Genomic DNA, 15374 nt, shown 5'->3' with positions numbered 1-15374 from the left:
GGGTGAAGGGATTTGGGGGAGGGTCCATGGGGGCACCTGAGAGGTGGGACTCATCTCACCACTCCCACCCTGATTTCACAGGGTGTCGTCCCCTTCCTGGGCATGTTCCTCTATCACCTGAAGCTGCTGGACATTGGGATGGAGGATGACCTGGAAGTGAGTGAGCCTGGTGGTGGAGACAGGGAGCAGGATCCTGAGGTTTCGGAGGCGAGAGCCCTGCACTGGGACCTGAGCTCTCAGTATCTGGCAAACCTCCTCTCATGAGAGCCCCATGGCCACCCCTGGGAGCTGGGGAGTCAGGCACATCTTAGCAATGCGTGAATAGACGCTCCGCATAAGCCCCACACCAGTCTACCTGGGCTGGTGAAGCTCATAGCTGCCTGCCTGCAGAGCTGCAGGAGGCTGTGTCTGAGATGGATTCAGCCTCCCCCTCGTTCCCTGCCCCTGGGGGAGTGCCATCAGCCCCTGCAAGTGAGGAAGCACTTCTGTGTTCCAGCTGTCCCTTCCTCCCTGAGGCCTCAGTCTCCCCGTCTGTCATCAGAGAGGGTGTGCTACAGAAGGTCTCTGGCCTCAGCTCCCCTGTCCCTCCTGCTCTGGAGCCCAGAGCCTGGCCCAATGTCAAGTTCTCTTTGTGGAAGGTCTGCCCTCTGCTGGGCCCTGACATTCCTGCAGCCTGAGAAGGGGTGGGATGGGGGTTGGTTATGGGCTTAGGGGGCTGTTTCTGATGGACATTTGCTGTCTCCCTTCCAGGGAAATCGGGTCAACTTCCAGAAATGGTGTGAGGTGAGCAGCTATGGGGAGGGTGGGGATGTGGAAATCAGAGACCTCGCCTGGCAAGACTTTCTCTGGCCTCATCCCTTGGGTCTTACATTTATTGGGAGAGTCAGATCCACAAAGCTGGGGATCCCATCACGTTGGCGGGTGCGGGAGGGGCTGGCATCAAGGACACCTTTCTGGATGAGGAAGTAATTCAAGCCAACTGTGAGGACAGGCAAGTCCTGAATGGAGTGGGAAGGAAGGAGGGTTCCCGAGTGAGCACAGACCCCAGACCAGATCCTCACTCTGCACAAGTCCCTGGCAGCGTCCCCTACCCAAGCCCTGTCTGCATTCTGTCCTTCCTCCCAGAAACTCAAACTCATCCGGAGGATCCAGCTGCTCCAGCAGGCTGCAAATGCCTATGACCTGGAGCCCGACGAGCGATTTGGGGCCTGGTTCCAGGCCATGGAGCCCATCAGTGTCCATGAGAGGTGAGGGGGACAGGAGTTGGGTGAGGGCAGGGCAGACTCTCTCTGATGGCCAGCTCCAGAGCCTGTGGCCTGGCTCGCTGACCAGCCACAGAACTCGTAGCGTGGTGACCCATGGGGCACCAGGACTCAGCTGCTGGCAGGCTCTGGGAGGGGCACCTGAGGTGTGGCTCCTGGTAGCTCACAGGTCCACTCTGTCCTGTAGCTACTGGGTCTCCTGCCAGCTGGAGCCCGCACACCAGAAGGCGAGCAAAATGCGGCTCTTCATGAGGAAGAGGAACCGGACATCCTCCAGTTCAGGGCCGAGTGAGTGTTGGGACCAGGAGCGACTGACTCCAGGGGCTCAGTACAGCTTCGGGCTAAGCATGGGACTGGATCCCAGCTCCACTGCTGAGCAGGCCTGGGACAGGCCGCTCCCCTCTCCTCTCTGGGATTCAGTTGCATCCTCTGAAATGGGTGATGCTAAATGATGCCTCCTGCATCAGGGACAAACGAGGTGCTGTTGATGGACTGAGCACTCGGTACAGGGTATGGATCAGAGTGCAGGGGAACAGGGAGTTGTGCCATGATTCTCAGGAAGGATCCCCAAAATAGTCTGTTTCTTCTCTTCAGCCACCATGCCCTTGGCGATGAGCCATCACACTCTGGAGACCACAAGTGCAGCTCCTCCTGACCAGCAGGGACACTGGCGCCCTCGGGGTGCACCGGGCCAGCTCTTCCCACCCTGAGTGAACGAGGACATCCTAAGACTTCCCCTGGTTTCTCCTAAATCCCGAGAAGGAGGGCACCACCCCCTCCCTCTCCCTGACATCACCACGCCAGCCACTGTTAACCCATTGGGAAGGAGTGATATTATTTCTTTAACAGTAAATGGTAGATTTGACTCTTACATTATATCCTGTTTCTTTCACAGCCTGGGTGTTGTGGTGTGGTTCTTTCACTTCTTATGCTCATGTAAATGAGACACAGAATCTCACTTTCCTCCTTGAATGAAGAACTTGTGTATCGTCACAGCTTATTGTATGTGGGAGAATGGAGGAGGGCCACCCTCTTCCCTGGCTACTGAATGAAACCCTCAAGTCCCCCTTCCTCAGAGGACAGGTGCATTTCACTGTGGTTCACCTGGGCCAGGAGCAGAGACAGCCCCTCAGATCTCCCTGGATGTAGAGGTTGGAGGGACTTTCCCAGGCAAAACAATAACCACTGAAATGTGGGTGTCTTTCAAATAGCACTTACCAGGACCATGTCCTTCCCCAGGACAGCGGCTGTCTTTCTACAGCTTTCCAGGAAGAAGGAATGTTTTTTGCTTCTCTTGTTGAGGTTTCTTTGATCAGATATTGGAACTTGCCGTTTTCTAATCAGTGTCTGGATTCGCATCAACACTAAATGAGGAAAAAATGTAAAAAGATAAAACTTTGCATGTGGAACGGACAAGGACAGAGGAAGACCATGTGCAGATGGACTAAGGGCCGACAGGACACCCCCATCAGGCCGCCTCTAGGGCTCCCTGTTCACCCTTCGCCTAGACTGGAATCCTCCTGGGACCTGGCCCATGCCCTTGGAAGTCCTTTTCCCCCTTGTTTCATGTCACTTTATGATGAAGTGCTGCTATTCCCGCCCAACTCTAGAGCTTTATGGATCAGATAATACCCAGTTCATAACAGTCATCTCAGACTGTCCCATAATTAGGTATTTAGTCCCAACCAGCACCCAGTAGCAAGAAAGGTGCCATTTCTCAAAAGGAAAATGGATATCTGCATGGTTTTGCTTTAAAATCCTAGGTGTATGCATTGTCATTCTCTTGTGGAGGCCTGCCAGAAGATCCCAAAAACAGCCCTAAATGCCAAAGACCTGCTGATTCATATGGCCTAAATGGTAGAATAGCTTATACTGTACCCTGGACCAGCTTCAGAGACTTCTTTTGCTCTGAGCCCCATTTGAAACTCAGTAAATATGCAAAGTAAATCACTCAAATGAGACACATATTGGCTCCAGAACCCAAAGAGGCCCACAAAGCATTGGATCTTTTTTAATGTTAATAGGTGGAAGATACATCAACTTAACTTTCACATTGAAGGAGGGATCTCAGTATGCCCCAGAACCCTAGAGCCCTACAAACCCACCAAGTCTTCATGGGGTTTATCTCCCACTTATATATCTTACTAAAGCTTCCAGGGTATTTGCTACTTCCTGCCCAACAAATCTATTAGCATGATTTCATGGATTATTTAGCCTCGATTATGACAGAGAGGGCTAGAGCCGAAAGTAACAGTGAATGTTTTGTTGACCCGATCATGTGGAAGCAAATTACTTCTTGGTTGTTGTAGAGAGAATAAAGCATTTGCCAGAACAATAGTTGCATACCAGTTTTTAGAGACTGTGCTGTTTTGCTCCAGTAAGGAGACTACATCTGTAAAAGCAGCAGCATTTAGGATCACCACCTGATTAAGTGTATGAAAATCTGCTACCACTCTCCTAAACCCCACTACCATGCATACAGGCCAAGTCAACACACTTGCATCTCTCAAGACTTGCATGGTGGCATTACTCTCCACAGACTTCCTCAGGGATGCAATATTGCTTTTGATTTATTATTTTGGTTGAACAGGGAAATTCCAGTGGTTTCCAGTTGGTCTTTCCTGTTATATAAGCCATTGTTCTACAGGCAGGGAGCCAGTGTGAAGAGTCTGCTAGTTTGCAAATGTGTTCTTGAGAACTATAAATTCAGGTAAAATTTAGATACAAAGAGAATTCCTATTGGGTTGTATGTGTGGACCCACTGGGCCCACTGTGAGAAGGAATCAGACCAAAGAACTATTTATCATCTAATCTCTCTCAATCTCCACTCTGACTATTTGACCAAAAAGCATTTGGGATCCCCAGGAATTAGCATCAACTCCAATTCTATCTTAGTCATTCCAAAAAAATCTGGCTGTTTCCCTCTTCCCATGCACAGATACCTTGGTAAAGGGTCCCAGGTCACTTTCAGAAGGGCAAAGAGGAAGATTTACAGTATACTATGTTGGCAGGGTTATAGCATTCTTCCTCAAAGGGACCCCACTCACATCTCAATTTCGAATATCTATCCCTGCACCAGTACCAAACTGCTTCTATTAATACAGCTTTATAATGTGTCTTGAAAATTGATAAGGCAATTCCTAATATATTCAATGATTGTTTTGGCATTCTTTTTTTTTTTTTTGGAAGATTGGCCCTGAGCTAACATCTATTGCCAATCTTCCTCTTTTTTCTTGAGGAAGATTGTCCCTGAGCTAACATCTGTGCCAACGTTCCTCTATTTTGTGTATGGGATGCTGCCACGGCATGGCTCGATGAGCAGTGTGTAGGTCCACGCCCAGGATCCGAATCCTCGAACCCCAGGTCATTGAAGCAGAGTGCAAGAACTTAACCACTATGCCACTGGGCCGGCCCCATATGTTGGCATTCTTATATATTTCCTTGTCCTAATGAATTTTGGAATCCATTTGGCAAAATCCACACACACAAAAATTCTATTAGCATTTTTATTGAGATTGTTTGGATTTATAAATTCATTCAGGGAACACAGAAATTTTTCATAACATTAAGTTATCCCGTCAGTGAACATGATATATCTACTTATTTGGCCATTTTATATCTTTTATTAAATTCTACAATTTTCTCAGTAGAAGTCTTATACATTTTTGTTAGTTTTAGTCCTAATCGGTCTCACATAAAAAATTTAAAACTTTTATGGACTCACATTCTCATCCAGCTATTTCCCTTTCCACTTTATAGTCAAACATCTTGAAAGAGTTGTCTACACTACATGTTTCCATTTACTCATCTCACTTCCTCTTAAACATAGCGCAATTTGGATTCAATGAGCTCCACTTCATCAAAACTGCTCAGTCACTGATGACACACACAACTTTAAAAATCCACAAGTTTTTTCCTGACCCTTATTTTGCTTGATTTTTAAAAAATTTATATGTTTTCACTTTCAGTTTCCAGTTCTGCTCATAAGGAGCTTGGAAGTTACCGCTCCATCCTGATAACAAGTAAAAAGCTGAACAGACTGAAAAATCAACAAACAACTATTCTTGGATCCATAAGACAGGGGAGGACACAGGGTAAACTGCTGCCCCCAAGAGTGGAGAGATGGACAGGCAAACACAGAGAGCCGCAGCTCACCAGAGCAGAGACTCGCGCAGAAACCACCTCCAGAACCAGCGCCAGGGTAGGAAAACCTGAACTGTAATGGACAGATTGGTGAAGGCTCAGTGTGGACAACTCTGAAAGTGAAGAACTCTGGGGTGATCCAGTCATAGAGGGTCCCCCAGAACATTGTGAGATTACCTCCAGGAACTTGACTAGGTTCCCACAGTAAATATCTGATAAAAATCCCCTTGTGCTCCTGGCAGGAGGAGGGGAAAAGGAACCATTCTGAAATACTCCAGAGCACTCTGTTCTTCTTAACAAGGCCCACCCTCAGGGAAAACTGCCTAACAAGAGCTTAGCCTACTGGAGTATTATCAGAGCCTAATTGACCTAGGGGAGGGGAAATACGCAACTCCAGCCCACTCTAGCCATCCTGTCTCACCTAAGGGGGAAAAAAAAAAACTGGGAAACAGTCATGAAGTTCACAGTGCAGAGGCATAGGCTCACTGAAAAACTGAGACCTAATCTTAGGACTATAGAATGCTTCCCCTCCCCAACACCTCACTGCCACATCACTAAAGGCCTATTTACAGCAGTTCCTTTTACCCAGTGCATCATATACAGCTATCAAGAAAATTTACCAGGCATATACCAAAACACAAAAAACGTAATTTGAAGAGACAGAGTAAGTATCAAAATCAAACATGGCAAGGATGTTGGAATCATCAGACTGGGAATTTAAAACAACTGTGATTAATATGCTAAGAGCTCTAATGGATAAAGTAAACAGCATGCAAGAACAGATGGGTAATGTAAGCAGAGAGATGGAAACCCAAAGAAAGATTCAGAAAGAAATGCTAGCAATAAAAATCACTGTAACAGAAACGAAGAATGGCTTTGAGGAGCTTATTAGTAGGCCAAACATGGCTGAGGAAAGAATCTCTGAGCTAGAGGATATATCAATAGAATCCTTGAAAACTGTAGAGCAAAAAGAACAAAGACTGAAAAAAAAAAAAAAAAACAGACTATCCAAGGACTGTGGGACAACTACAAAAGATGTAACATACGTGTAATGGGATTACCAGAAGGAGAAAAAAGAGAGAAAGGAACAGAAGAAATATTTGGAAAAATAATGATCAAGAATTTTCCCAAATTAATGTCAGACACCAAACCACAGATCCAGGAATCTCAAAGAATACTGAGCAAGATAAATGCCCCCAAAAATTACACTTAGGTATATCTTCAAATTATAACCAAAAATAAAGAAAAAATCCTGAAAGTAGCCAGAGTATAAAAACATCTTACCTATAGAGGAACAAAGATGAGAATTATATCTAACTTCTCAGAAACCATGCAAGCAAGTAGAAAGTTGAGTAAAATATTTAAAGTGTTCAGAGAAAAAAACCCACCAACCTAGAATTCTATACTCTATGAAATTATTCTTCAAAAGTGAAGGAGAAATAAAGACTTTCTCAGGCAAACAAAAATTGAGGGACTATGTTGCCAATAGACCTGCTCTGCAAGAAATGTTAAAAGAGGTTCTTTAGAGAGAAGGAAAATAATATAGGTCAGAAATTCAGATCTACATAAAGAAAGGATGAGAGTTGAAGAAGGAATAACTGAAAGTAAACCAAAAACTCTTATTTTTCTTATTCTTAATCTATCTAACAGATAACAGTTTGTTTAAAATAACAATGTATTTGATTATGTACGCTTACGAATATGTATGCTTATGTGTGCTTACATATAAGTGAAATGAATAACAGCAATGATACAAGGGATGGGAGTAAGGAATTAGGATTATTTTGTTATTATAAAATACTTATGCTACCCAGGAAGTAGTATAGTGTTATTTGAAAATGGACTTGGATTAGTTGTAAATATATATTGCACTCTAGGGTAACCACTAAAAAAGTTTTAAAAAACTGTAACTGATATGCTAAGAAAGGAGAGAAAATGGAATCATACAAAATGCTCAATTAAAACCATAAAAGGCAGAAAAAGAGTGGAAGACAAAAACAGGAACAAAAAACAAAAGAAACAGGGGCCGGCCCAGTGGCGCAGTGGTTAACTGTGCGTGCTCTGCTGCGGCAGCTTGGGGTTCGCAGGTTCGGATCCCAGGCGTGCACCAACGCACCGCTTGCTAAGCCATGCTGTGGCGGCGTCCCGTATAAAGTAGAAGAGGATGGGCACGGATGTTAGCCCAGGGCCAGTCTTCCTCAAGAAAAAAGAGGAGGATTGGCATCGGATGTTAGCTCAGGGCTAGTCCTCCTTACAAACAAAAAAAACCAACACACAAGAGAAACAAATAGAAAACAGTAATGAATATAGTAAGTATATGTCAACTATATCAAAAAACACTTTAAATGTCAATGATCTAAATGTACCACTTAAAAAACAGAGAACGTCAGAAGGGATCAAAAAACATGACCTAACTATATGTTGTCTACCAGAAACCCACTTTCAATACAAAGACACATATAGATTAAAAGTAAACGGGCAGAGAGAAATATACCATGCTAACAATAATCAAAACAAAGCAACAGTAGCTATAGTAATCTCAGACAGAGCAGACTTTAAAGTAAGGAAAGTTATCAGAGATAAATAAAAGCATTATATAATGATAAAGGGGTCAATTCTCAAAGAAAACATAACAATTCTGAACGTGCATGTGCCTAACAACAGAGTGTCAAACAATGTCAGGCAAACACTGATAGAACTATAAGCAGAAATAGACAAATTCACTATAATAGTTGGCGACTTCAACACCCCTCTCTCAGAAATGGACAGATCTAGCAGGCAGAAAATCAGTAAGGACACAGTTGAACTCAACAGCATCATCAATCAACTAGATATAATTGACATCTATAGAGCACTTCATCCAATGATAGCAGATCACACTTTCTTCTCAAGCTTGCATGGAGCATTCACCAAGATAGACCACATCCTGAGACATAAAACACCTCAACAAATTTAAAAAAATAGAAATCATACAATGCCTGCTTTCAGACCACAATGGAATTAAACTAGAAATCAATAATAACACTTTACATGTTTTAAATTTACATAATTCACTCTTTGTGATGTATATTTCTATGGATTTTGACAAATGCATAGAACTGTGTATACCATCACAGTCATGATCCAAAAAGTTTCATCACCCCAAAAATTCCTGCTTGCTGCCTCTTTGTGATCAACCCCTCCCCACACCCCACTCCTGGCAACCTCAGATTTGCCTTCTATCTCAATAGTTTAGCCTTTCCCAGAATGTCATATAAATGGAGTCATACCATATGATGCCTTTGGGTTCTAGCTTCTTTCACTTAACAAAATACCTTTGAGATTCACACATGTTGTTGCATGAATCCATCAGGGTTACTTTCTCCCTTGTGTTGCTAAGTAGTATTCCAGTGTATAGATATACCACAAACTGTTGATTCATTTATTCACATTGGAGTTGTTTCCAAGTTTTAACAATTAAAAATAAAGCTGAAATAAACATGCGTGTACAGATTTTTGTGTGCACATAAGTTTTTAGTTCTCTTGGGTAAATATTTGGGAGTAAGACTGCTACTCCCATATAAGAATAAGTAAACATATAAGCACTGTATATGTTTAAATTTGTTTGTTAAAAAAACTATTAAACAGTTTTTCAAAGTGGCCATACTGTTTTACAGTCTTATCAGCAAAGCATGAGGATTCCAGTTGTTCCACATCTTTGTCAACACTTGGTAGTGTCAGGATTTTTTTTTTTTACCTTCTAATAGACGTATAGTGGTGTTTCATTGTGATTTTACTTTGTGTTTCCATCATGAGTATTGGCATCTTTTCATATGATTATTTACCATCAATATGTCTTTTTGAGTAAAGTGTCAGTTCAAAACTTATGTTTCTGTCTTTTGAGTTATTTCTTGTTGAATTTTGTGAATTCTTTACATTCTGAATAAAAGTCTTATTTTATTGAGGTATAATTGATATATAACATTATATTAGTTTCAGGTGTATAAAATAATGATTTGCTATTTGTATATATTGGGAAATGATCACCACAATAAGTCTAGTTAACATCTGTCACCATGCATAGCTACAAAATTTTTTCTTGTGATGAGAACTTTGAAGATTTACTCTCTTAGCAACTTTCAACTATGCGGTACAGTATTAACTATAGTTATTATGCTGTAAATTACATCCCCACTACTTATTTATTTTATAACTGGAAATTTGTACCTTTTGATCTCCTTCACTCACTTTGCCCACCACGCCCCCACCCCTCAACTTTGGCAACCAGCAATCTGTTCTCTGTAGGCATGAGCTTGTTTTTTTGTTTGTTTGTTTTAGATCCCACATGTAAGTGAAATCCTACAGTATTTGTCTTTCTCTGTCTGACATTTCACTTAGCATAATGCCCTCAAGGTCCATCCATGTTGTCATAAATGGCAAGATTTCATTCCTTTTTATGGCTGAATAATATTTCAGTGTATATATACACCACATTTTCTTTATCCATTCATCCATCAGTGGACACTTAGGTTGTTTCCATGTCTTGGCCACTGCAAATAATGCTGCAATGAACATGCAATGAATATGAAGTCTTTTGTCAGAAATGAGACTTCTAAATATTTTCTCTCAGTCTGTAGGTTTATCTTTTCCTTCTCTTAACAGTGATTGTTTCAGAACAAAAAGTTTTCATGTTTATAATTGCTCATGTTTTGGCAGCATTTGACATTGGCTTTCTCATCCTTCAAGACTCAGTTTCAGGAGGCCCACCTGAATTAGGCTCCTCCAGCTCCTTTACCTTAGCAAATTTCTATCATATCACCCTATACATTTTCTTTATGGCACCTCTCACAAACTGTAATTATTTTATTCATTTATTATGTTTATTATCTGTATTCCCCACTACATTATAAGCTCCGTGAGGAATGGGGGCTGCATCTGCTTTTTCACTAGTACTATCAATGACTAATACAGCGCCTGGCAAATAACTATGGAAAGGAAGGAAACAAGGAGAGAAAGAAGGAAGGCACAAAGGAAGAAAAGGAAAATCTTGAGAGAGAGGTCCAAGATTATTCTGAGAATTCAACTTCAAGAAACTAGCTAATTGTTATGATTTAAATGGAAATAGAAAATACAGGATTGAACAGCAACTCCCCACTTCCAGCCCACCCCCCATCAGCCCTTGGCAACCACCATTTTACTTTCTGTTTCTATGAGTTTGACTACTTTAGATACCTTATATAAGTGGAATCAGGCAGTATTTGTCCTTCTGTGACTGACTTATTTCACTTAGCATAATGTCCTCAAGGTTCATCCATATCGTAGCATACGATAGCATTCTCTTCTTTTTTAAAGCTGAATAATATTCCATTGTATGTATGTACCACATTCTCTTTATTCATTCATCTGTTAATGAACATGTAAGTTGTTTCCACCTCTTGCCTATTGTAAATAATGCTGCAATGAACATGGGAACGCAAAATATCTTTGAGATTCTGTTTTCAATTCTTTTAAATAAATATCCAAAAGTAGGATGGCTGGATCATATGGTAGTTCTATTTTCAATTTTTTGAGGAACCTCATACTGTTTTCTGTAGTGGCTGCACCATTTTAATTACCATCAACAGTGCACAAGTGTTCCAATTTTTCAACATCCTTACCAACACTTGTTATTTTCTGTTTTTTTGACAATGGACATCCTAACAGGTGTGAGGTCATATCTCATTGTGGTTTTGATTTGCATCTCTCTGATAATTAGTGATGTTGAGCATTTTTCGTATACCTGTTGGCCATTTGTATGTCTTTTTTTTTTGTGAGGAAGATCAGCCCTGATCGGATGGCACCCTAACATCGGATGCCAACCCTCCTCTTTTTGCCGAGGAAGATTGGCCCTGGGATAACATCTGTGTCCATCTTCCTCTACTTTATATGGGACACCACCACAGCATGGCTTGACAAGCTGTGCGTCGGTGCGCTACCAGGATCCAAACCTGCAAACCCTCGGGCCGCCGAAGCGGAGCACGCACACTTAACCGCTGCGCCACCGGGCAGACCCCTGTATGTCTTTGAAGAAATGTCTATTCAAGTTTTTAGCCCACTTTTTAATTGGTTGTTAGTTTTTCGGCTATTGAGTTTTATGAGCTTCTTATATATTTTAGATATTAACCCATTATTGGATAACTGGTTTGCAAATATTTTCTCCCATTCTGTAGGTTGCCTCTTCATTCTGTTGATGGTGTCCTTTGCTGCACAGAAACTTTTCAGTTTGATGCAGTCTCACTTATCTATTTTTGCTTTTGTTGCCTGTGCTTCTGGTGATATATAAGAACAAACCTTTTAGCAAGGTCTTCCCGGCTTTCAAATTCTGGCCCCAGCCTGCCTTTCTTCTTTGAGCTTTCACCATCACACCACTGCACACCACAGTCCAGGCCACTGGACCACTCCCAGTCCCTGAGAAAGCCATGCACATGTATGTGTCTCTGCATATTGTCCTTTCTTCTTGGAATATTCACCCTCTGCTGTCTATCCAGCAGGTGCAGTATTACAAAAGTCTCTGGTGGCTTTCCTGATCCTCTTCCTCCCAAGGAAGAATTAGTTGCATTCAGCTTTGTTTGGTCCCCTAGTGAAGTATGTACTAGAGTTGTTTACAAAATTGTTTCCTATTCTAGACTATATTCCAGAAATTAATATCTACCAGATAGTGTATGCTATTTTTTAAATAAATTTGGTCATTTTGTCTCGATTTCTTTATCTATAAAATGACAGTGCTTTTAAATTTGCTTGTCAGTAATAACCAGCCGAAACTCATTTTTGAAATACAGATTTGAGGCTCCCTCCCATAGATTATGATTGCAGGGTTCCAGGAATTCATATTCGAAATGACCTCACTATGTGATTCTTATAATCAGGTATGTTTAAGAGAACTGAGTTAGATTACTCTAGGGCCCTACCCTGCTCTAAATTTTTTCCTTTTTTTGTCTATAATTTCTTACGGCATAGAAGAGAATAAAAGCGAAGGACAAAGGTGAAGGGCATGTTTTAAGATGACTAGCCGGAGTTTTGGTAACTGACACCCATCCCCTCTCCTTCAGTCCTTATTTTCAAGGGCAATTTTGAAATTTTAAGCCTGGTAAACATGTGGAAATATGATTAGAGTAAAGAGAAAGTAAGAGGAGAAACTGATTCGATGTATATCTAAATTACAAAAATACCTTAGACAATTTTCCATCAATAATCAAAATAACACCTTACACCGGTACAATGCTTACAACTTGCAAAATACTTTCCACTTCCTTTATCTTTTTTACACTTTATAACCACACTGTAAGTTCAGCAGGGAAAAGCAGGGCAGCAATCATTATTTCCATTTTATACAAATATTTTTTGAGTGCCTATGTCATATGAGGAAAAAATAGAGTATTTCATATAGAAAAAGGCTATGATCTTCTATGCGTTTAAAAGAGGTAAAGTTCTCAAACTGTATATGCCCAGGTAAAGAGTTATTGGACTGAGTTGGAAAGATATATTATCCAGATATTTCAAGGCCATCAAAATCTTTTTTTCCCACCATCTATGCAGAGTTATTTAGGGAACTGCTATAAATGCCCTCTTGACTTTTCAAATTTGAAATAATTTCAGAATTACAGAAAAGTTGCAAAAATAGTAGTTTCCATATACCTTTCATCCAGCTTCCTCTAATGTTAACATTTTACATACCACAGTACAGTTATCAAAATCAGGAAATTAATGTTGGTACAATACTAGTGACTAAACTACAGACTTTAACATTTTTCCACTAAGGTCCATTTTCTGATGCAGGATCTAATCCAGGATCCCACATTGCATTTAGTTGTCAAGTCTCCTTAGTCTCCTTCAATCTGAGATAGTTCCTTGGTCTTTCTCTCTCTTTCGTGACCTTGACACTTTGGCAGAGATACTGGTGGAGTTATTTTGTCATATATCCCTCGATTTGGGTTTGTCTGATGCTTTCTCATGTTTAGATGAAGGTTATGCATTTTTGGCAAGAACACCACAGAAATGGCATTGTGCCCTTCTCAGAGCATAAAGTCAGGAGACGTGGTGGTCTCTGCCAAGTTTCTCCATGTAATTATTCCCCTTCCCTTGTCATTAATAAATATTTTAGGGGAAATACTGAGACTATGCAAATATCCTGCTTCTCCTCAAACTTTTACCCACTAATTTTAGCATCCTTCAATATATTTTGCCTCTGATAATTATCACTATGGTGTTTGTCTAATGAAGATTTTCTTTCTTCTTCTTTTTTTTTTTTTTTTTGGATATCTGATCTTATTTGTTACTCTTAGAAAATTTCATTTTTGACTGGACTCAGACTTAGAGGTAGAAGCTCTCAGGACAGCCCCCGTCTCTTGGCAATCTGTTCCTGGTGTTTTTCTTTGGTCTCCTTCACTCTCTTGGCCAAAAGTTCAGCATATTCTGCAGCCTCTTCCTTGTTTTTCTTAGTACACTGTTTCTTCAGAGCAATAGGCCGCCGTTTGTGTTGCAGGACACGTGGAGGAACAAGATGCTGAATCTTGGGTGCTTTGGTCCTAGGTTCTTACCTTTTTTGTCTAGGGGCTTTCTCACAACATTCTAGCGGACATCATCCTCTTTAGAGAGATTGAAAAGTTTGCAGATTCTGCTAGCTCTTTTGAGCCCCACACGACGAGTCACAGTAGTATCAGCGAGTCCAGAAATATCCTTCTCCCCTTTTTTCACAATGAACAAGTTGAGAACACTCAGATTGGCAACCACAATGCAACCCCCAACAGATTTGTGCTTTCTTTCTCCAGTCCTCCTCCGTCTGTAACAGGAATGCCCCTCACTCAACAGCAGGCAGACACGGCCATGGGTCAAGACACCCTGCTTGATGGGGAAACCCTGCTTGTCATTCCCACCACTGATTCGGACCACATAACCCTTCCACTCTTCACCCAGAGCGTCAGCAGCAACTTCTGTGGCCATACGCTTCTCACAAAATGTACAAAGTTGGCATTCATCGTCCACTTCCATGAGTTTCTGGCAGCCAGTGACTGGGAAAGAGATGTTCAGCTTCATCCTGAAGCAGCCGACTACCTCCGAGGCACCACAAAAAAAGAGGCTAATGAAGACTTTCAATTTTCCTCATTCCTCTATATATATTAGTTGGAATTTTTCTCTAAGGAGAAGCTATCCCTTCTCTCTCAATTATTTATTCATTCATTTGTGCCCTTCATTTTTGCTTGTGTGTTCCCTCTGTTTCTCTTCTTTGCCAGCCCAGTAGGAATTTAGCAAAGCAATAGATAAAAACAAATATCATTTAAAAAGACAACTCCCAAAGTATTTTCAAATTTTTTGCACTATCCTGTCTAACCAGATGGACTAGTCAAACAACAAAAAACTTAGATTAAGATCAGACACACAAACAACATTGATCAAAGCAACATGAATCCATAAGAAACAAACTGACCAAAAAAAAGACAAAAGTCCTTACTCACTGACTGTGTGTGGTATCTTAGGGGCAAAAATTAAATCAATGCATTTTGACAACCAATGTTCATTTTGTTTGTCTCCAACTCTCTAACCGGGTAAAGTTTCTAAATAAAAGAAGAAGCTAATTGCTTTATTTCAAAATGGATAGTGGTTTTTAATGGTTTATTTTGGCTTGGGGCTTTTTCTCTCCAACCAGGACATCTATTCTTCTTCAGAGAACAAAACAGAAAATAAATTATTGGTACCGAAGTAGTATGAATATTGATACCATCAGATGTTTCTACCCTAAGAAAGATTATTTCCACATCTATCATCAACGAAATGTTTTGCAAAACAGGTTGTTTTTCCAACAGATTGGTGTATGGTGAATCAAAAAAGTTTGCATGTGAGGAGAATAAGCATTGATTCTAGAAATGAGCCACAATCTCTTGGGTGGCCTAAGAACAAGTTACCAAACTTGCCTAGACCTGATTTTTCCATCTGTGAAATGATGATAGTTTTTAC

At 41.2% G+C, this 15374-nt stretch overlaps 1 pseudogene; it reads right to left on the bottom strand.

Moving 5' to 3' along the window:
- Positions 1–13711: 13711 nt before the first annotated feature.
- LOC131401792 (small ribosomal subunit protein eS6-like) lies at positions 13712–14624 on the bottom strand (annotated as a pseudogene).
- Between the last annotated feature and the right edge of the window lie 750 nt (positions 14625–15374).

Source organism: Diceros bicornis (assembly GCF_020826845.1).
Source record: "Diceros bicornis minor isolate mBicDic1 chromosome 16 unlocalized genomic scaffold, mDicBic1.mat.cur SUPER_16_unloc_1, whole genome shotgun sequence".
NCBI lineage: Eukaryota > Metazoa > Chordata > Mammalia > Perissodactyla > Rhinocerotidae > Diceros > Diceros bicornis.
Note: the sequence above shows the minus strand (reverse complement) of the source record. Positions and strands in the feature narration are given on the sequence as shown.